The sequence below is a fragment of the Bos mutus genome, chromosome 23, assembly GCF_027580195.1.
Source record: "Bos mutus isolate GX-2022 chromosome 23, NWIPB_WYAK_1.1, whole genome shotgun sequence".
NCBI classification, from domain to species: Eukaryota; Metazoa; Chordata; class Mammalia; order Artiodactyla; family Bovidae; genus Bos; species Bos mutus.
The window spans coordinates 550,939-573,286 of record NC_091639.1 but is presented as its reverse complement, the minus strand read 5'-3'; the positions used below and the strand labels follow the sequence as shown (position 1 = coordinate 573,286).

At 54.8% G+C, this 22,348-nt stretch overlaps 1 pseudogene; it reads right to left on the bottom strand.

Annotated features, from left to right (window-relative positions):
- Nucleotides 1-18,886: 18,886 nt before the first annotated feature.
- On the bottom strand, nt 18,887-19,000 carry LOC138985125 (U2 spliceosomal RNA; annotated as a pseudogene).
- Nucleotides 19,001-22,348: the final 3,348 nt, after the last annotated feature.

Sequence of the window (22,348 nt, the reverse complement as noted above, 5' to 3'; positions counted from 1 at the left end):
CGGAATGGGGTGCAGAAATTCCTGACTGATACTTGATCACTAATCCCATACTTTTGACTAAAATATGCTAATTCAAAATAAGATTGCTTGATTTTGAAGCCTACTTCTTATAAAGGTTATTTAGCTGAGAAAATTCTTGAGAGTCCCTTGGACAGCAAGATCAAACTAGTCAATCTTAAAGGAAATCAACCCTGCGTATTTATTGAAAGGACTGATGCTGAAGCTGAAGCTCCAATACTTTGGCCACCTGATGCAAAGAGCTGACTCATTGGATAAGACCCTGATGCTGGGAAAGATTAAGGGCAGGAGGAGAAGGGGACAACAGAGGATGAGATGGTTGGATGGCATCACCGACTCGATGGACATGAGTTTGGGTAAACTCCGGGAAATAGTGGAGGGCAGAGGAGCCTGGTGTGCTGCAGTCAGTGGGGTCGTAAAGAGTCGGATACAGCTTAGCAAATGAACAATGAAAGCTTCTGGTTAGCCCAGAACTGTATTGCACTCTGAAGATTTTCCAGACTAAATGAGACTCCTTTTCCAAACTAATCTCATCTAGATCTAAAAGATAAACTATGTCCAGAGAATAATTTTAATTTAATTTTCCAGTATTTCCCCAAATATTGGAGCCCTCACTAGGTTAGTGACTGATCACCCGTGATCCATACATCCTGTGAGGAGAGCGCCCTTATCTTTGGTGTGGTGGAAGGTTCATAGTTGCCAGACGTTTCTTGATCGGTTCAACTTCAAAGTAGATTTAGGATTGTCTGTGTGATGGCTATCATCTACTGTAATTCAGATTAATAAGTGACTTTGACACATTAAGAATGGCCTGCTTTTGCTATTATAACATGGGAACTACAAATTCTATAGGGAATTTAAAAAATGTTAATGTAGATCAGAGAAAAATATGTAGGAATATCACATATCTTCATTATGTCTTAGATATTATTCCTTACAATGAGACTAAGTAAAAAGAAGGGTGGTCAGTTTAAAGTTGTTGTTGCTCAGTCGCTCAGTCGTGTCTGACTCTGTGAGCCCATAGACTGCAGCATGCCAGGCCTCCCTGGTTTAAAGCAGGTGAAAAGTGTTGAGTGAAAGTACAGCTTTTGATGGTGCAGAAAAGTGAGTGTCTGAAGTTGTGTTTCCTGATGGACAAGCAGCAGTTTCCAATATTTTGTTGCATGAACAGCCCGACATGGCTCTTTGTGTGTGGGGGTGACTGTTTTTCTAGAAGAGGTTCCCAGGAGTAGGATTTTGAGGTTAAAAGTCAATGTTATGAATGGTAATCCTGGTGCAGGCTTCACAACAGTGAAATCCCAGAGAAATAATTTTGCCCATTGATTTCCCAGTGCTTTTATCCACGAGAGAGAGAAAAATTAAATTCTTAATTCATAGGATTGATAAAATAATGCAAGTCAATTGAATATATACCAAAGATATCAGATCTCTGAGTCCCTCCTCAGCTGTGTGTGTGTTGGCAGTTCTGGTAGGCACACCTGGGCACGCCTGGCAGGTACACCTGGGCACACCTGGCAGGCACACCCGGGCATGCCTGGCAGGCAGACCTGGGCACGCCTGGCAGATACAGCTGGGCACACCAGGCAGGTACACCTGGGAACACCTGGCAGGTACAGCTGGGCAAGCCTGGCAGGTATAGACGGGCACACCTGGCAGGCACACCAGACAGGCACACCCGGGCATGCCTGGCAGGTACACCCGGGCACGCCTGGCAGGCACACCCGGGCACACCTGGCAGGCACACCTGGGCACGCCTGGCAGGTACACCCGGCACGCCTGGCAGGTACACCCGGCACGCCTGGCAGGTATACCCAGGCATGCCTGGCAGGCACACCCGGGCACACCTGGCAGGTATACCCAGGCATGCCTGGCAGGCATACCTGGGCACACCTGGCAGGCACACCCGGGCACGCCTGGCAGGTACACCAGGGCATGCCTGGCAGGTATACCCGGGCACACCAGGCAGGCACACCCGGGCACTCCTGGCAGGTACACCTGTGTGCGCCTGCTGGGCACTCCCCTCCTATCCTCTTGCCTTCCCTCCAGGCGTGGGCTCTTCCTCCTGCTCTGCCTGCCTGGGGACCACCCTTCCAGCTGGGACGCCCCAGTTTCATGGTGGGAAAGGATAGTGCTGTTCTTCTCTTAGTTACAGTACTAATAACCCATGATTATCTAATAACTGATAACTGTAATCACTGAATGAACTGCTCCAGTTCTCTGCAATCAGTATTTCTTAGGAAAGGGAAAGGTTTATTTTGTTTGTAGTAAGTGGTAAAATTACTTAAAATGCTCCTTTGGAAAAAGCTTTTTTGACAGTTGGCCACTTTGTCATCCTGGCCCATCTCTTTGCAGAGATGGAAAGAACTACCAGCTACATATGAATTCTTTACATTGTGAGTATTGCAAACTCTAAACTACGGCAAGATCAAGAGGACTGGGTGGAGAAAGAGTGGTCAGGAGACAGTGTGACCACGGCAAGTTCAAATACAAAATGCACGTGTGCAGTTCCGTCCTTACAGGCGGTCAGAGGTCAGCCCTGGTCGCTCAAGACGGAGAATGAAACCCCGTTGTCTGTGACGCGAGTCCTCCTGCCCGGCGTGGCCTCTGTCCCGCCTCAGGCCCCTGCAGCCAGGAGAGTGGGTGCAGGCCCTCTGACCAGGGCGGCTCCCTCCTCCGCTCTGCTCTTTTTGTTTTTACTGCACTATTTGGACTGTTTTGCAATTGGCATTAAAAAGAGGGTATGAGAGTCTCCATTTCCCCAAGTGGACCGCTCTCTAAGAGTGTGAAACCCGACCCTGAGAAGGAGCTCTGGCGTGGGGTCCATGAAGCCCCCAGAACCGTATGAGGCTGTGGCGGAGCTGGCTCAGGCGTCTCTGGAGACAGCTTCCACAGCTTGGGGGTCTCACAGGATCCCAACCTTCACAAGGTCCCCTGACGCCCATTCATGCCCCAGCGGAGCTGGCCAGCAGGGGCCCGGGGCCGCAGCTGCTGAGGGCGCACGGCCGTTTCCTCGGCTGGGGCGAGAACCTGCTTGGGAGGCCATGGTGTGCGGCCGGGGAGCTGTGTCGTCCAGCCTGTTACCATGGGTGACGAGGCTGCAACCGCGACATCCCCGCTGACGTGCACGCCCCTCTCCCTGCGCTGCCCTCGCTTCTGTTCCCTCCTGCTGTTGCTTCAGACCCCACCTGGCGGCCTGGCACCCCGATCCCCAGGCTGAGGGGTCCTCACGAGGGAGATGGAAGTGGATGGCCTGGGATTCTGGGCAATCTCGGGGACCCCGGGCTCCCCACCGCAACTCAGGCAGGGCTGCCTCCATCCTGACGGATTCCTTCTTTCTCACGGGTTTGAACCCCAGTGACCCCAAAACATTATGTTTGGACTTGAAAGACATGCTTATTTTTAAAGTTGAACTTCCTACACGGCTGCATACATAGTCTTTTAATGTTGGTCTCTCAGTGTTAACTCAGTCGAGTCTCAGTAGAGCCAAAACACACAGTCGAGCTGTGGGAAAGAGCCTTGATCCGAAGCCCCCCGCCCCACCCCCTGCCGTGTGAGGGGCTCAGCACAGACCCTGCTTCCTGCTTGGCTGAAGCTGGGGCGGGACCCCGCACGCCTCGGCCAGGGCTTGCAGGGAGTCTGGGGAGGAGCCATCTGTGTCCTGGAGAGAGGGTGATGCTTCAGGGGTGTCCTGGGGAGACGGGCACACAGGCGGTTTGGAACCCTGGGTCAGGGGTCCAGGGACACCCAGGGGCTCCTCATGTATGTCCAAGCTCACCACAGATGGAGACAGTCCCGCCTACAGAATTCTCTTGGAATTGTCTGACTCTAAGAGTAGCCGGCTGCTGGGAAGAGCTCTGTTTTCCCCACATAAGGCAGACTTTCTTACCTGAGCTGGTTCAGCAGCACTCCTGACTTCCAGGAGGGGGTGTGGGGAGCAGATAGACCACTTATCAGGGGCCTTTCTGGCCTGAGGAATTGCTGTACACTTGGGATTAAAAGGATTTCCCCCGTACACTTGAGATTAAACACAGGCAGCGCTCAGTCTGATCACTGGACGGTGCCCCTTCCCAAGTGGCTCCCGAGACCCGCTTATCACTGCTGCTTTCGTATCATAGAGCCACATCTCTTAATGGGCTGGCATGTTAAGTCCTCCTTGAAATATAAAGATCACAGGGCATGACATGCGTGATAAACAGACATATGCTTGCTCACTGCTACTGGGCATGACTGACTCGTGCAGGAGCCCTTGTCGCCGTGGATAACACGTCTGACCGCAGATCAGAAGATTCCAGGTTTCACTCCTGGCTGGCTGAGAGTGTGCATTGTCACTGGGCTTCCCTGTGGTTCAGAGCATAAAGAATTTGCCTGCAATGAGAAAAACCTGGGTTTGATCCCTGGGTCGGGAAGATCACCTGGAGAAGGAAACAGCTATCCACCCCACTGTTCTTGCCTGGAGAATCGCATGGACAGAGGAGCCTGGTGGGCTACAGTCCACGGGGTCGCAAAGAGTTGAAACAAAACTGAGAGACTCTCTCACACACACACACACGACTGACTTAGGAGGCATTTCAAACGTAAGGACAACAGGCATTTCAGACAACCAAAGCACGTATTTACGTAGTAAACTTGCATCTGGGTTTCTTCGTCTCTGGCTTGACCCTTGTCTCTTACACACAGAGACATTAGTCAAGAACGTTAACTTCCAGGGGTGAAGGATTTGATAGAAATGTCAGAACAGGGCAAAGTCTCCTGATCTGATTATTGTTTTGAATTGAAGGTGGATGGATACCCCAGATATTACATCAGTACAAATCATTGAGATGAAATTGGTTCTGTAAAGAACCGTTGAAAGTAACTACCTTTTCCCCAGAATGGCCAATAAGTTGCAATGATTAATCTTGATTTGCTGCGACATTAGCTAAAAAGAACTCAAAGCATTTTTAAAAGCAAATAGCAACGCTCCAGCCTTTACACTTGGTGCAGTCAGTTTGGATAGCAGTCTGGCACTTTTCTGAAATGTTAAGAAGAGATTTACGATATGACCCAGCAATTCCACTCTTGGGTATCTACTCAAGATAAGTGAGAACTCCCAAAACACATGTCCACACAAAGACTTGTACACAAATGTTACCGCAGCCTTATGCTTGACGGCCAAAAAAGTGGAGCTGATCCAAACGTCTGTCACTGGTAAACCGATGAACGCATTGCTCCATTTCCACTTGGGCGAGGGTGGCGTGCCCTGCAGATGACACGTGCGGGTCCCTATGCACGGACCTGGCAGGGGACCTCATGAAGGCATAAGAGACGAGGATGAAAAGATGGACAAAATACATAAAGAATAGCCCAAACACAGACCCGATGTGTGAACATAGGCCCTGGATTATGCAGGACGCCGCTTGCACTCGAGGTGAGATGTTAGCCAGGAGGGGAGCTGCTGAGAGAGGGGTAAGGCTGGCCTTCTGTTTGCCGAACTCAGAAATGGCTGGATTTGTCTTTCAGAATCGGCATGCATTAATTTGGTAAATTCACGAACAAAGATGAGGAAAGCGGGAGGTATGGCTGAGTCCTGCGCATCTGTGTGGGGGAAGGTTCAGAGGTATCCCGGGCAGGGCAGGCAGGGCTGGACTTTTGGAGGCTCAGGGCCCAGCCTGGGCACTGACCCCACAGCAGGGCAGCTTGGAGCACCCTGGCTCATGGACTGCCTCCATGGCCCACCCCACCTACCCCTCCCGAGCATTCCATCCCGCTGAAGACGGGGAGCGCACCATGAACCCAGGTGGCGGTTTACCCGGGGGGTTGGCACTGGAGAACCTCGTGGCAGGCTGAGCCTGATCATCCTCAAAGGTGGATTCAGAGCTTTCACCCTGAAGGGAGCTGTGCCCTCAACCCCCGTGGGGAACATTCCTGCCAAGCCTTCTGCTTCTAACCTCTCCCTCTTTTCTGAAAAGCTATGGTCGTGTTAAGCTTCTTGCCGCAGGCAACCACCTCTTTATCAACAATTCTTTATTCTCCCCACATGACCATCCTCCGCACATCCATCAAGAGAAAATTGTCCAGGTGCCTCTGGTCCAGGGCTCCAGGGCCTAAGGTATAGAGTCTTACGGAGGAGATGAAATACTTGCCATCCTCAGAGGCTGGGGACCACAGCCAGCCCCCAGCTTGGCAGGTCTATCCACGAGCTCAGGATGGTTTCCACATCTTCAAGTGCTGAAGGAAAGTCAGGAGATTTCATGAGGTGAAAACGATATGAAATTCCAGCTCTGGTGACTGTATACACTGCTTCATGGGAACTAAACCGCCCTCTCTGTGTATTCAGGCTATGGGAGCAGAGCCCAGTGGTCATGACGGAGATGGGGGACTCTCAACACCTAAGGGTTCACTCTCTGGTTCTTTCCTGAAAATGCTTGGTGGACGACTCTGGCTCCAGTAACAGCGTTGGGGGCTCAGGGTCCGAGGTCTCCTTTAAGAGCCCAGTGGATGGGCCACTGGGGCAGGCGTGGCCAGGGCTGCCAGGGAGCACCCCAAGCGGCTTCTGAGATCAGTGAGGAGCCACGTGGTGTACTCGGAGTTACAGGCGCCCTGCACAGTGGTTACGGGGTGGCAACACCCCAAATCAGGGCCTCCTGAGTGACGGGGCCAGGGCCCTGTACTCACCGCCCCAGGAGCATCAGGCGGGGCTCCCTGCCGGGTCAGCACAGACTATCTTCTTCACCCTTTTGGGAGGAACGTTGTGTAGTCTGGACAGGGTGTAGTCCATCTCAAGTTGCTCCTACTGATGGAGAGGATCGCCCCTAATCGTCCACTGTTACAACCCCGAATACCTATGGGCACAGAACAGCTGCCCCGGGGAGAGATGGATTCCTAGGCTCTACGTAAGTTCACAGATTTTTAGGTTCCGAGACTCTTGAGCTACAAATTTCTCATTGCTGGAGTCAGAGATCAGTAGCTCCTAAACTCTGGTGGATATTCCTCACTGTCCTCACGGCCACAGAGCCGCCCGCATCCCTGCCAGGGAGGATGTGAGGGGCTGCCCCACCCTCCTGCACCTCGGGCATTTAGCAACCTTTGCTTCCAAGCACCTGCTTTCTCCAGAATTGTCAGATCCCAGGGGATGGGGCCAGGCAGGAAGGAAGAAATACCCACCTCTCCCTTCCTCCTGCCTCCAGGGCCCGCCAAGGCCTCTCATTGGCCAAACCCGCTGGGGGGCCTGTGGCAGAGAGCTGGGTGAGGCAGACCCCCAGGGTGGCCAGCAGGGCACCCCAGCGCTCCCCCATGGGCGCTGATGCCTTGGCTTCTCTGCAGCCTGGCGTGGGGCGCCCAGGTCCCCGTTTGAAGAGTCAATCTTCTGTGCGACCAGCCCTCAGTGACCCCTGCCGTGCCTCGGTCATCGTGCCGGGGCCTGTGAGGAGGCCGCATCCTCGCAAGCCCCTCCCTCCCGGTGCCCATGTCTCTCCGCGCCGTGATCCTGGGGTGAGCCCGCCTCTCAGAGCCCCGAGGATAGGCTCCCGAGGGTGTGGGCTCATGCCTGGCCTTCATCCGCATCTCCGGGCTCAGGCCTCAGGCGTCAGTGCAGCTGCTGAGCCCCCAGGCAGTGCCCGAGGCCTGGGGGGCTCAGCTCTCCCGACTTCAGCCCCGGGCTGGTGCCACCCACCCCTCATGGAAGGTGAACACAGACCTCCTCCACCCGCGGACCCCTCTGCCTCCCACCCCTGAGCTCCTGGGGATGACCTGTCTGAAGGCTGGGACCTAGTCCCCAGCTCCAGGTCTCAGGATTCCCAAAACACTTTCCGTAACTCACGCACCTGCTTAAAACCAAAGACATTTTTTGACTAATCTGGTCTCAGACTGAAATTTATTCCAAACTCTATACTTTAGGGTATAGATTAAGACTGCTCTCTCTCCCTTTTAAACTGACCTTACGGTGAGCCAAACTCCCACCCCCCCCCACCTGCTCCCTGAGCTTCTCTGGAGACTGTGACACCCCCAGACGTGAGGCTCGCGCGTCTGCTTTCCAGGGTGTAGCCTTGTCGGCACCTGAAGCGTCATGCCTACGCCGCCGCGGGGCTGTGCTGGTGCTCACTGAGCGTCTATGCGGGGGTCATAGATCCTATTCTGTGTGGAGGCAGTGTCCCTCTGCCCCTCCCAGGCATGCGGCCAGCACCCAGGGGCTCGCCGCTGTCCTGCCCCTGGAGCCGTGACTCAGCTCTAAATCGCGCTAAACTCACTTCCTCACACCTGCTGTTCGGCGATCAGCACTGTTTCCAGCTGTGTCAACGCTCCATGATTCTGGGGCAAATGAAGACCAAGCAGACTGCATGGGTTAAAAGCAATTACCACCCCTCCCCGTCTCCCTGGAGATTCCTGCCAGGGGAGTGAGATGCTTCTACATATTGGAGCTCATCTCAGATAGCCGGGGCTGCTCTTCCTTAATTCTGTTTCTCTCTTTTAATTTCACCCGCTTGCTGTTACTGGGAGAACAGAAATCCCGTGTATAATATCTACATTCTAAGATGTTACCTCATAAAATTCCCCTGGACCTGTCCTTTTAAAATTAATGCTACCAAGTGAGCAAACCTCCAAGGGATGTGTGCATGTGCACGCACACACCACACACTCACTCACTCTCGGGAACACACACGCACACGTGCGTGCCGAGAGCCTGTTGAATAGACTGACCCCAGATTCGCGCGTCTCAGTGCTCTGTGTTCTGCCCTAATCTTGCCTCCGCTCTGGAGCAGTTACAAACAAGTTACTGGCTCTTGTGCGGATCGGGCCCCCACCTCGCTGCTCTGAGGGCCAGGCTGCCCCCTCAGGGTGGGGGTGTTTCCCACGGTCCCGGCACAGCGGCTCCAGCCCGAGGGGACTGTGCGTGTCCGTTTGCAGAATAACGAGCTGTTTACGTGACCCGGCCCGTCGTGAGGTCAGCCGGCCCCGCTGGTGGGTTTATAAACACTGCTGGTGGGCCTTTGTGAGCCTTTGCAGGAAACAGGCCTCACCGAGCCCCGCGCGGCACCCGAACACCAGGCTGGGCTTGGGAGCTGACGGCCTTGGCACACATCTTGGCCTTGAAACAACCGCGTTTAATTTCCTGTTTGTCCCGGGCCTCCCGGGGGTGAGCCCTCCCCTGTCCCGCAGGCCAGCGTGGTGACCAGTCGGGGCGGCCCCCCCGGGAAGAGGCCCCGTCCCGGGCTCCTTGTCTTCCCTCCACCCCCAGCCCACCGCCACCCTGGCCTAGCCCTCCAGGCTCAGCAGCCATGCCCTGAAGGCGAGCTGGGTTGTGCCCTCGTCTCTCAAGTGGCCGCTCCTCGGTCACAGAGGTTTATGAAGCAGAAAAGACACACGGTCCAGTGCAGTGTTATGGGTTCGTGTCAACCCGTGTTTACCAAGAACGGCCCTAAGATGCTCCTTCTCGCTTATGGCATACTCCTGTAATCAACAGGGTCCTGAACTCCTTGGAAGAACCACCGAGCTGTATTTGAATTTTATTTCTGGGTGTATACTTAAGGGTAAGTGCAAAGAAGACTGGCCCGAAGAAAATGCAGTTGGTTGCCAGAGGGCAGAGTTGTGCTTTCCCCTGCCTTCAGATCCGTTCACCCTCCCGGCCACCTGGCACCCCGGCCACAGCCTGGACGGTGGGCTCAGAGGACGCAGCTTCAAAGGCTTCTCCTACCTCTGTCCAGCTGACGTGTCTCGCATGACCCCCAACATCTCTGGGCTAGGGGCCTCCTTGGTCACAGAGCCAGGCCTCCTAGCCCACAGTCCGTGGTCCTGAGCTTCTCGCCGTTGCAGCCCCTGTGATACTAGCACAGAGATGTATAAACCCAAGTGCCTGCTGTTGGCCAAAAGAAAATAACTTTTCTGGGCCTCAACACTGTGGGCTTTGCTTCTGAGGGTGCGGGGTGGGAGGTCAGGAGGGGACCTGGGCAGAAAGCTGTGTCCTAAGAGGAGGGTTGAAGGCACAGGGTCCTTCAGTAAAGAACCATTACTGAGGACAAGGTTTTATTGCCTGTAATTTATCTTTCAGCAGGTTGACTGGGGAAGAAGTGATGGCGAGGGTAGCCATTCCCTTCTCCAGGGGATCTTCCCTACCCGGGGACTGAACTCAGGTCTCCAGCACTGCAGGCAGATTCTTTACTTTACGAGCCACCAGGGAAGCCCCGAGGAATGATCAGCCAGGGGCTTTGATTCCAGGCCAGGCCCTCTGTTAGTCAGGGGTGTCATCAAACAAGAATACCCGCCCTCTCTGCTGTCTGTTGACCCCACAGCACAGCGCTTGCGCTCCATCTACGAGCGGCTGGAAGAGCTCCGACCTCGGGGAGCATCCATCTTAGCATCCCTGGAAACAAAAGTAGAGAGCAGGCCTCCTGGAGCGGCAGTGAGGAGCAGGCTGTCTGGACTGGCAGGGCCCAAGGTGCCAGCACACGTACAGTGCCTTCCTGCGGGCCCATCTCAGTCAGGTCTTCACGTGGTCCTGATTCGAGAACCACTGTTTGAACTCCCTGCGCTGGGAGCAGGGACCCGGCTCACTCTTGGCCGTGCCTGGCGGTGACTCCAGGTGTCTGAGCAATTCTGCAGAATGTCTGGGACCCAGACTCGCTTCTGCCCGCTGACCACGTGTGTGCAGCCTCTCAAGACTTTTGTGCACTTCCAGAGCAGGTGGAGGTTGGAGGGGTCGTCCCCACGCTGGCTGTTGACGGCTTCTCCGCATACACCTTCCATGTTTGGCTGACAGGTGAGCAGAGAAGACCATCTGATCCTGGCAGGGCCTCCCCCTCTTGAGCGTGTCCCCTGCCCACTCAAACAGGACCCCTGCCCCGCTCCTCCTCCCAGTTCCCAGGGCAGCAGAGGCCGGGAAAGCCCCATTTATCCCAGCTGTCTCTCTGTCTGTGTCTGAAAGGCAGGGGCCCTGCTCTGTCCAGGGAGCTCAGATGCTGCACCAGGGATCCAGCCTCCAGCCATGACTTTTCCAGGACTTCGGAGGGTCAGAGAGCAGAGCCGCTGACTCAGAGGCTGCAGCAGAAGAGGTCTGGTTAGGCCCAGCACACCTGGTCATTGTTCAGTCGCTCAGTCGTGTCCATCTCTTTGCAACCCCATGGACTGCAGCCTGCCAGGCCTCCCTGTCCTTCACCATCTCCCGGAATTTGCTCAAACTCACGTCCATCCTGTCGGTGATGCCACCCAACCAACTCATCCTCTGTCGTCCCCTTCTCCTGCCCTCAATCTTTCCCAGCATCAGGGGCTTTTCCCAGCATCAGCAGACCTGAGGACCAGTCTAATTCTGCAGCGACTGTGGGACTTTGGACCGACGAGGCCACCTCTCTGGGTCTCAGTGGCCCCACCTGTGAAGGGAACAGCATTCACGGAATGATGTCTCAACTTGCTCCCAGCATAGACATGCTCTGATTCTCTAGCCCTCAGTGATAAGGGGTTTGTGGTGTGGAAAGGGAGCTTGAAGCTGGCATTTGGAACTTCAGTCTTGAGGGCTCATGGATCTGGTGGACTGGCCTCCCCGTCTCCTGTTATTTCTCCATGCTTGGTTCACATCCACCCCGCCACGACCTGGCCCGCCCAGAGGCCTGCGCCACTGCTCACAGGCCTGCAGCCACGAGGCACCTCCAGACCCAGAGGGAACAGCCCTGCTGAGGGACCGGGTCTGTGTCCTGCACACAGCTGCCCACGGTGTAGCATTTCAAAAGAGGCACCAATGCATCCTGTCTGTTCAGAGAGATCACCTCAGTGAACGACAGTTCTGGAAAGCCTCAATCAACATCAAAAGCAAAATGTCTTAATTGTCCCACTTAAATTATAAAATGCTACTTTTACTACAAGCACCTAGTGTAATCCTAAACCCTTGATCCATTGCTGTCAGAGCCTTGTTTGTATTAATTAGAAACTTCACAAGTGTTGCTAATAAACAAAAGATATTTCAAATAAACATTTTGAAGAGTGTTTGCTGTATGCCCCTCCCTGCTATCTTTTAATAGTTCAAACAGAAAGAAATTGGCAAATAATTATAAGCCACAGAGTTCTGCTGGTTAAGAGTGTAAAACTATTGAATGATTTTAAAAAACATTTTAAATAAGACATTAATAATGGAAATTAAATAGTGAAATTGTAAATTAATATATAATTTTAACATAAAAATTCAAGAGGCCATTAACAATTTGAACTACACTGAGAACCACCAATATATTCTCTGCGCCTGTAAACATTTAAAAATTCTATTTACATTTAGCTTCTTTGGGAGTTGGGATTAAAAAACTAACCCTCAGTCTATATTTGGAAATCTCTGTATAGGGAACCATTGATACTATCTTTTTTCAAGTAGAAGCCAAGTCAGGCAGGGTTCGGGTGGAGGCTGAGCATGTCTGACCGAACAGCGATGGGCAGTAGCCTACAGTGGGCAGAGCGGCCGGGGGAGCACTAGGCCGCATCTGGCAGAGGCTGCTCTGCAGGCCCCGCAGGCACGGCTGGGCCGGAGGCTGCCTCTGGCACAGTGGCCTCGGGTGATGGGCAGCTGAGCATGGGAGGCGGGGAGGCCAGTGGGAGTGACCAGGGCTCCAGAGCCAGGCCAGGGCCAGTGCTCCTTGCCTGGCTGGCCTCAAAGAGGAGGGGAAACTCACAGCTGGTCAAGAGCCTCTGGCGGGCCCCCGCGTCAGCCACATCCACTCCCAGGGGAAGCAGCCACTGAGCCAGAGTCACGGCTGCAGCATGGAGGCCGTGGTATCCGTCAGACCACCAGACAGACAAGCCTCGTCATCCATGGCCAAGTCTGCTTTGGGGGCTGAGGGGCCGTGAACCCTGAGCGGACGAGCCGGAACTCAGCTCTGCTTGTCTGTTCTTTGTGGAGGGGCTGCACCGTCAGAGGACGATCAAAGCACTTGGGAAAGCTCGTGTCCAGCAGCACGCGGAGGTGACGAGTCCTCCCCAGAGTGCCGGCAAGGCTGGGCCGACGGTCCTGAGTTGTCTCAGCACTCCAGAAGCTGAGCAAAGCCCTCCTGCTCTGCCGGGGGTGGCGGGTTCTTCACCCCCGAGGGGGCCTCACCCCTGAGGGGCCAGTGGGGCCTGAGTGCGGCCGTCCAGGCTGTGGCCCTGGGGCGGGAAGCACAGGCCATGCAGAGGTAACCAGTGCTGCCTGGGGATTCCACGAGCTGGACCGGCTGGTGGGGTCTGAACAAGATCTCACGTCTCCAGGCTCCCAGAGGCCAAGCCCACCTGTGGGTGAGACCAGAGGGGCCTCTGGTCACTTTACAGCCTGGCCAGCAGAGCTGGGGCTGCAGGAGAAAGAGACGCCCCAGGGTGACAGCTCGGGGGTCGGGCTAGGGCCCCGCTCTGGCCGTCAGCCTCGGTCGCGGCCAGGGCGGTCAGGCACCTGCATGCACCGGTCCTCGTCTGCCTCCCCAGCCCTGCAGACACACGCAACTCCTAGGCACCCGGCTTCTAAAAAGTCAAAAGAAAGGAAAAAACCTCAGCAGAGACGTCAGTGCTGCACAATGAGAACGGCTAAACAAATAAATAAGGGACAATAACAACAACAGTTCCCTCGGGAAGAGTCATAACCCTGAATTCCTGCATCGGGTTACATAAAACGTCCAGTGGGCAAAAGAAGTGACAAGGCACGCAAAGAAGCAGGAAATCAGGCCTGGCCCAGGAGGAAGGCATGTCCCCGACCTGGGGCGGGACCCTCTGGGCGGAAGACCGCGTGTTCCCGGACCTCGGGGTTTGGGGGCTGAGCTGCTTTCCCTGGGCGGTGCTGGGGGTCAGCACGCTCTCATTAGCTTGAAAACAGTCCCCGGGCCCATCACTTGCAAGATGACCTGTGTCCCCCTCAGGACTCTGCCATTCCTGGTGACTGATGGATAATTAGGTTCCGGTAGAGGTGCTGGCCTGGCGTGGTCGGCAGTGCAGGCTGGGTCCGAAAAAGAGCAGAATTGGGTCTTCACAGTTACGGCTGGAAAATGCACCGGCCGGCTCTGCTCTGGGTGGAGAGCCCACCCCAGAGAGCCTCCTCCTCCCGGGACTCCCAGGACAGCACGGGTCCCCGTCAGCCCCGGGTGATGGACACTGGAGTCGTTAGCAGAGCTCCCAGAATCAGGGCACACAAGGACCAGAAGCAGAGGGTGTCAGAGCTTGTGAGTCGTCCTGGACCTCATGGTCGGGTAGTGCCTGCTGGTGGGAGTCAGAGAGGACACGGACAGGGAGCAAAGGGAGGGATGAAGGCGGGTGTCAGAGCCGCTGCGGGGGTCCCGAGCCCTCTGTTCTCAAGCAAATGGGTGGCAGCCAAGTCGCGTCCCAGCCCCGAGTGTGGAATCAGGAAATCTCTGACCAGGGCCAAGCGCCTGAGGGGCTGGGTGTCCTCGGATCAAATGCGGGGAGCAGGGTGGGGTGGAGGGGGAGGGCAGGGGCGGGCTTCCAGGGACACTTCCTCGGGGCTAAGGACTCTCAGGTCCCCATGGTGGTAGGGGGCTGCTGGAGACAGTACTCACCCTTGTGACAAGCACAAGGGTGTGTGTGCTCGTCAGACGTGCAGCCCCGTCTCCGGGTGCGGCTGTGGGTGCATGTGTAGGGTGTGTGTGTGTGTCTCAGGTGTGCTGTGTGTGTGTGTCTCAGATCAGTTCAGTTCAGTTCAGCCGCTCAGTCGTGTCCGACTCTTTGCGACCCCATGAATCGCAGCACGCCAGGCCTCCCTGTCCATCACCAGCTCCCGGAGTTCACTCAGACTCACATCCATCAAGTCAGTGATGCCATCCAGCCATCTCATCCTCTGTCGTCCCCTTCTCCTCCTGCCCCCAATCCCTCCCAGCATCAGAGTCTTTTCCAATGAGTCAGCTCTTCACATGCATGTCTCAGGCGTGCTGTGTGTGTGTCTCAGGTGTGTGCAGCCCCGTCTCCGGGTGTGGCTGTGGGTGCATGTGTAGGGTGTGTATGTGTGTCTCAGGTGTGCTGTGTGTGTGCAGCCCCGTCTCTGGGTATGAGTGTCAGACACCACCTTACCCCCAGGTGCGGACATGTGTCCCCCCGCTCCCTGGGGTCCCGGGCAGCAGGATGTGTGTCTGGAGAGGACTCGACGCCAGGCTGTGGGCCACACAGCAAGTCCATCGGCCTCGGGACAACTTGCGAAACCTCTCATCTCTCTAAACTGTGGGCCAAGCAGATTTTCCAAAAGAAAGAAAGGAAAATCAACACAGCTGTCCAGAAGTGGGTCAGAGGGCCGCCTCTGAGGCTCCTCCTGTCTCCGGAGGGCCGGTCCCCGCAGAGGCCCCAGGCCCGGGACGAGAGGCACCTGTGGGCGGTTTCAGGACGGTTGTTTCCACAATAGACTCTCCAAGAACCTGTGCAGCAGGAAACACCCCAGTGTAACCCACACCGCGAGGAGAAGAGTATTCGATGTCGACGTTCAGTGATCTGATGCTGAGCCGTGTCCCTGTGAACAGCCCGGTCCACACGCTGGTTCACCAGGAGCTCGTGTTGTGTTTCCCACGTGGAGGAGTGGAGACTCAGGCAAACACAACACGGGTGGTTCGGGCCACGGCCACGGGGCTTGGACGGGGCCAGGACGGGGTCGGGGGTGGGCGTCTCTGCTCCCCACAGAGCTCGTGTCCCTGCACGAGCTCAGACACCAGGTGCCACCAGGAGAAACCTGGGCTCCCAGGGGTCTTAGAGGAAGTGACAGCCCTTCCTGGGGTCCCAGGGGTTTTAGAGAAAGTGACGGCCCCTCCTGGGGTCCAGAGGGTCTTAGAGGAAGTGACGGCCCCTCCTGGGGTCCCAGGGGTCTTAGAGGAAGTGACGGCCCCTCCTGGGGTCCCAGGGGTCTTAGAGGAAGTGACGGCCCCTCCTGGGGTCCCAGGGGTCTTAGAGGAAGTGACGGCCCCTCTTGGGGTCCAGAGGGTCTTAGAGGAAGTGACCGCCCCTCCTGGGGTCCCAGGGGTCTTAGAGGAAGTGACGGCCCCTCTTGGGGTCCAGAGGGTCTTAGAGGAAGTGACGGCCCCTCCTGGGGTCCCAGGAGTCTTAGAGGAAGTGACGGCCCCTCTTGGGGTCCAGAGGGTCTTAGAGGAAGTGACGGCCCCTCCTGGGGTCCCAGGGGTCTTAGAGGAAGTGACCGCCCCTCCTGGGGTCCCAGGGGTCTTAGAGGAAGTGACCGCCCCTCTTGGGGTCCAGAGGGTCTTAGAGGAAGTGATGGCCCCTCCTGGGGTCCCAGGGGATCAGTGGAGCAGACAGCACGGGGCCCAGTGGCCCTGCATGGCGGCTGGGTACTCTAGAGACAAGCAGTGGGGTGGCTGGATGAGGCAAGGGCAGAGCGGGTGGAAGGGCCTGGCGGGGCGTCTGGGCTGGGCAGCCTGGCGGGGCGTCTGGGCTGGGCAGGGGTACCTGGGGGTAGGCTCTGCTCCCCCAAGCTGAGGTCAGAGCTCTCTTCTGGAAGGTGAGCCCCTGCCCCAGGTCTCGGGGACCGGGGACGCACCTGGTCAGCCCACAGATGCCTGGGACGCCGAACGTGTCTGGGCCTCACGGGCCGCTCAGAGCAGGCACAGGGCAGTCTTCTCGGGGAGGCCAGCTCTGCGTTTCAGGTTTGTAGGGACGAATCAGCCGTGAAACAAGACGTGTGTGTGGTCTGTGGCCGTTGTGCTTGGTGGTTTATAGGGTCCCTGTCACCCTCCACTCGTCACAAACTGACTCCCACCCGAACCTGAACCAGCGCGATGGCAATGTCAGACTGACGCATGCAGAGTGGGCTCGTGGCTGCAGGACAGGCGACCCCTCGCGGTGGACAGGCCTGTCCCCGATCTGAGAACGTGTGCACCAGCCCCAGCCCCAGCAGACAGGCGTCCCAGGGCCTCAGAGCTCCTTCACTCAGAATTACGGGAGTGCAGTTGCTCTTCTCCTCCAGGCCCCGTGGCTGAGCCACCTTAGTCCTGAATGCTAAGTCCCACCTAAGGACGTGTCATTGACCCAGCCAGAGAACCCTCCAGCTAGGGCGCCGCTGACCCAGTCCTGCTGCGGCTGGGTTGGCCAGGCCCCGACCCCTGGAGGCCCTGGGGTTTTCCTGGAGGGTGGGTCCTGTGGGCTCGACCAAACCCTGTGTCATTTAAGCGTTCAGTACGACCGGCTGACATCACTGCCAGGGCGTGTTGTTCCGAGCAGTGTCCCGGCTCCATTGCTTTCGATGACCGTGTGATCCCAGAGGCCCGCCTGCCCTGGCCTGGCCACGGCCCTGGGCCAGCCTCCGAGGCTCAGGCTGCTGGGAGGACCCTGGCTTTGGTCAAGCTGGTGCCCCAGACCCTGCCCTCCTCCCTCTCTCCCCAGGCTGGGGAGAGCAGAGGCTGTGCATTCGCTCTGGATCAACGACACACTGAGGGGCAGGGGTCAGAGTTGAAAAGCTTTCCCACAGCCTTGCACGTCTATGATCCGAGACGAGCCGTTGCCTGAAATCTGAGGGCTGCAGATGTAAAGTCGGGGGGGCTAGGATGGCTATGACGGGTAATCACTCAGACACGTCTTCATCTCTAAGGAGATGGTCTGCGTATGTGTGATGAGTTTGGGAGATATATTTCAGAAATCTGGAGAAATTCAGACACTAAATCTAATTGACATGTGCCTCAGAAAGGTGACAGAAGAAAAAATCTTTCAACTTTCCTTTATTTCCGTATCACTGAAAAGGTCGTGGATGAGCAGAGTACAGAGGAAAGCGTCTTAAAACAAATTAATCACCTGTTATTTGTGAAATTCTCAGGGTGTGAATCTTAATCACTACATTATATTTTTACATTGTTTCTAAATGTTTTTCTTATTATATTGATGAATAACCCATAGACTAGAATTTGTAGAGGATTTAACAGCAGAAAGCGAAGAAAAACTAAAGAGCCTCTTGATGAGGAAGAAAGAGGAGAGTGAAAAAGCTGCCTTAAAACTGTTCAGAATGGGGAACACATGTATACCTGTGGCGGATTCATTTTGATATTTGGCAAAACTAATACAATTATGTAAAGTTTAAAAATAGAAAAAAAAAGTGACAGAAACAATGAGACACTTTAAAAAAAAAACACTCAACATTCAAAAAACTAAGATCATGGCATCTGGTCCCATCATTTCATGGCAAATAGAAGGGGAAAAAGTAGAAGTAGTGAGAGATTTTATTTTCTTGGGCTCCAAAATCACTGCAGACGGTGACTGCAGCCGTGAAATTAAAAGACATTTGCTCCTTGAAATCTACGACAAATCTAGACAGCATATTAAAAAGCAGAGACATTAGTTTTCTGACAAAGATCTGTATAGTCAAAGCTTTGGTTTTTCCAGTAGTCATGTATAGATGTGAGAATTGGACTATAAAGAAGGCTGAGCGCCAAAGAATTGATGCTTTCAAACTGTGGTGTTGGAGAAGACTCTTGGACTGCAAGGAGATCAAACCAGTCAATCCTAAAGGAAATCAAACCTGAATATTCATTGGAAAGACTGATGCTGAAGCTGAAACTCCAATACTTTGGGCACCTGATGCGAAGACCCGACTCATTGGAAAAGATCCTAATACGGGAAAGAAACACTGGGAGCAGGAGGAGAAGCGGGCGACAGAGGACAAGACGTTTGGATGGCATCACTGACTCAATAGACGTGAGTTTGACCAACTCCGGGAGACGGCAAAGGATGGGCAAGCCTGGCGTGCTGCAGTCCACGGGGTCGCCAAGAGTCGGACACGACTTAGCGACTGAACAACAACAACAATATGAGTTACTTCATCCCGTGAATAGAGTTTAACATTGAAAGGTAGGGAGAATTTGTAAACTTTTACCTAAAGCAGTTATTATGAAACGTCATATTTACAGCAATTCCCTTTATCAATTTTGTTTCTACTTTCTCTTAGGAGTTACTATAAAAAAAATGGTTTTATTTTATTTTTTTTTTGTGTGTCCTCGGATAGAGGACGTATCAGATATTAAACTGATAAGAACAGATACTACACTTGATCTTAGCCAAAAGGCCGAGAAGCGATCAAAAAAATGGTTTTAAAAGTCCTAGATTTCATCAAAAATAGACCAACAAGCCAACTGAAAAATGGGCAGGGGACACAAATTATGCGGCTCATGGGAAAGAAATCCTAAGAAATGAGGATGACAGCTGCTCATCCTCATGGAAACGAGAGGAACGTGGACTCACCGGGGGAATGGGTGAAGATTCGAGTTCACCCAACAGCACCTTCTGTTGATGAGGCTAGAAGAAAATTACTCGTTTTCCTGCATTTACTCAAATTGCAGGAAAGTGTGCAAATCGGTCAGCTGACATAGAGGGGTTTTATCAATATAAGAACATCATAAAGTGCTTATCTTTTGACTTGGAAATGCTTCCGGGGAAATTTGCTCTACAGATAAACCGACGCCCAGGGAAAGATGGACACCAGGGTTATCCCAGGGACAAGTGTGCACCTGTGTGTGTCTGCTGTGGTTTGTGGACAGTGATTGTGTGTGTGCATGTGTGTGCCGTGTGCATTTGTGTGGTGTGTGTGTACACACTCGTACCACACTCACGTGGGGAGAGAAGCAAGGGTGGGTCTGCTGACGAAAGGCTTTGTTGAAAGATGTGTGAAAAGCTGGCCCTGCCATCAGTGTGCTCTGGGATTCGGGGGGAAACCATCCGTAAAATCACTTTTTTGATGCCAAAATATTTGCTTTGGGAGGAGAGAGAAGGAAAGGCCTGAGAGAGACGGAGGTGCTGGGTTGGCCCTGGTCTAAAAGGGCTGTAAATCTGCAGGCTGTGGAGCCAGGGCCGCTGGGCTTAGCGGCAGTGCCCAGGCCTGTGCTCTGCGTGTCCCCGGGAGACCAAGGCCCCGCTCCTGAGCCCCTGCAGGGTCCTGGGGGCACTCCCGGCCAGCGGCCCTGCAGGGCTTTCCCACCACACACGTGGACGTGCTCCGACGGCAGCCACGATTGGCATTTAGATGGGTTGAACCGACCGTTGGGTGTATTTTAGAGAGAAGGCGGCTGAAGGTGAGGAGAGCTGAGTCATTCCTGGCTCTCGGGAGTGAGTGCCTGGTTTCAGAAATGTGGTGGATAAAGAACCTGAAACCCGTCCAACTGCAGATATCTCAAAGTGCTGGGGAAATGTTAGCAAACGTTCTCTTAAATGTGGATCTGAGCTTGCGAGAAAGGCTGGGGTGCTTCTAGGGGTCAGAGGAGTGGGCTGTGGGTCGGGGATGGGGCATCCAGGGTCCTGGGCGGGCGCTTGGGTTCCTGGAGTAACTGAGGGGCTCAAACTGCAAGCTCCCCTCTTGGGTGTGGGAAGGATGGATCCCAAAGAGCAGGAACAATGGAGTAGCTGTGTCCCCACCCCAGAGAGGGTCGAGCCCACCCTGCGTCTCCCCCGGTAATCCCTGGCAGGGGCCTGCACCCCAAGGAGGTGGCCCAGACAGATTCCCAAACACAGAGCTTGACATCAGGTAAAGTCGCTAAACAGCAGGGAAGCACACAGTCCCGAGGTGGCGTCAGCGCCTGGAGCAGACGCTGACGGTGCCCACTGCTTCTGGGGACTTTGCATCCCCAGGAGGAGAACCTGATCCAGCCCAGCATCCGGGGACACGGCCCGACAGAGACCACGCGGCCGCAGCCCCAAGGGCGGACGGTCTGTGGTCACACGAGCCACGTGCTTCTGCAAACGCCCTGCCCACGAGGAGCCGACAGCGGCGAAGCCACGTCCGCAGCCAGGTGGGAAAGCGCGGTCTGTGCCCTCTGCCTCCTCCTGTCGTGGCTGGGCCCTCGGGCCGCGCGTCGCAGGACACAGAAGTGAAGAGGACGTGCTCGTCTGTGCGTTTCCAGCTTCAGGGGCATAGCGTGCCGGCTGTGCTGTTAATGTCTGGGGCTGCCATGGTCAGGGTGGGGAACTTCCCCTCTATCCCTAGCTTTCTAAAAGTTTTAAAGACACAGTGTTGACATTTATCCAGCCCTGGGATCTGAGAGGCCGGGTGGGGACGTGAGGACGTTACTCATTCTCTGTCCTCTTCAGGACCCCTCACATCTTTCCTAATTAAAAAGAAAACGAGCCTTTCACAGCAAACCTGCTCAGGTGCCTTCACAAGAGTGGCAGGTGCGGGACACCAACCCCTCACAGTAATTTCAGATGATTTGTGTCAAGTCCGAAGTTTATTCAGGAAAAAGGAAGCGTGGGCTCACGATAATAATAAAAAGTGCTCCTGAGTGACGGGCTTGTATCCCGTATTCACTTACGATAATAATAAAAAGTGCTCCTGAGTGACGGGGCTTGTATCTCGTATTCATTAGGGCCAGCACCGCAGTCCGTAGGTTTATATTTTGATTCACTCACTTTACAGTCGAGGGGTCTGTTTGAAACGACATTCACAGCACACGTGTGGCTCTCTGCGTGATACGGATGACAACTCGATTTAGACGGATGATAAGAGTCGCATTATTCCTCGCGTCGCCTGTGCCTGTAGAACAGGACTGAAGCCTTTAGACTCTAAAGTCACATGTCTGGGCTGAAATGCCAGTGGGGACGCTCGCTGGCCCCGTGCCATGGACAGCTTGATTGCATCCACGGGCCCGTATTTTCTCCCTTTTGAAACAGGAGTACTGATGGCGCCCGCTTCCAACACTGCCGTGAGGATCATGTCCAGCAGACAAGCGCAGGTCACAGCGGCGCCCTCGCCCCGCGAGCGTGCTGCCCAGAGCTGTGTTCACTCCATCCCCACTGACCGGTCAGTGTCAGCAGACGACCCCACCACCGACCTGCTGTACAGGTGAGGTCACTGGGGCTCGCAGAGAAGAAAATCGCTTTCTGGGTTGCGGTTGTTTAATCTTTGCCTTGTGAGTGCTGTTGTTCATGTGTGTGACTGCTCGAGCTGCACTCCTGATTGGAAACACTACCCTCGGTTTATCATTGTTCCCGTGAGAGAGCACTATCCACCTTGAGAGATTTACTATGATGCTGTTTTGGGACATGCACTAAAGCAAAATGCGAAAAGAAAAAATGCACGGAACACAGCAAAATGATCCAAAGTAAAACAGAGCAGCGTGTGTGCTAAGTCCCTCCCGTCGTGCCTGACTCTTTGCGACCCCATGGACTGCAGCCCGCCAGGCTCCTCTGTCCGTGGTGTTCTCCAGGCAAGAGCACTGGAGGGGGTTGCCGTGACCTCCTCCGGGGGATCTTCCCGAGTGACTGAGCCCACGTCTCTTGGATCTCCCCGAGTGACTGAGCCCACGTCTCTTGGATCTCCCCGAGTGACTGAGCCCACGTCTCTTGGATCTCCCGAGTGACTGAGCCCACGTCTCTTGGATCTCCCCGAGTGACTGAGCCCACGTCTCTTGGATCTCCCCGAGTGACTGAGCCCACG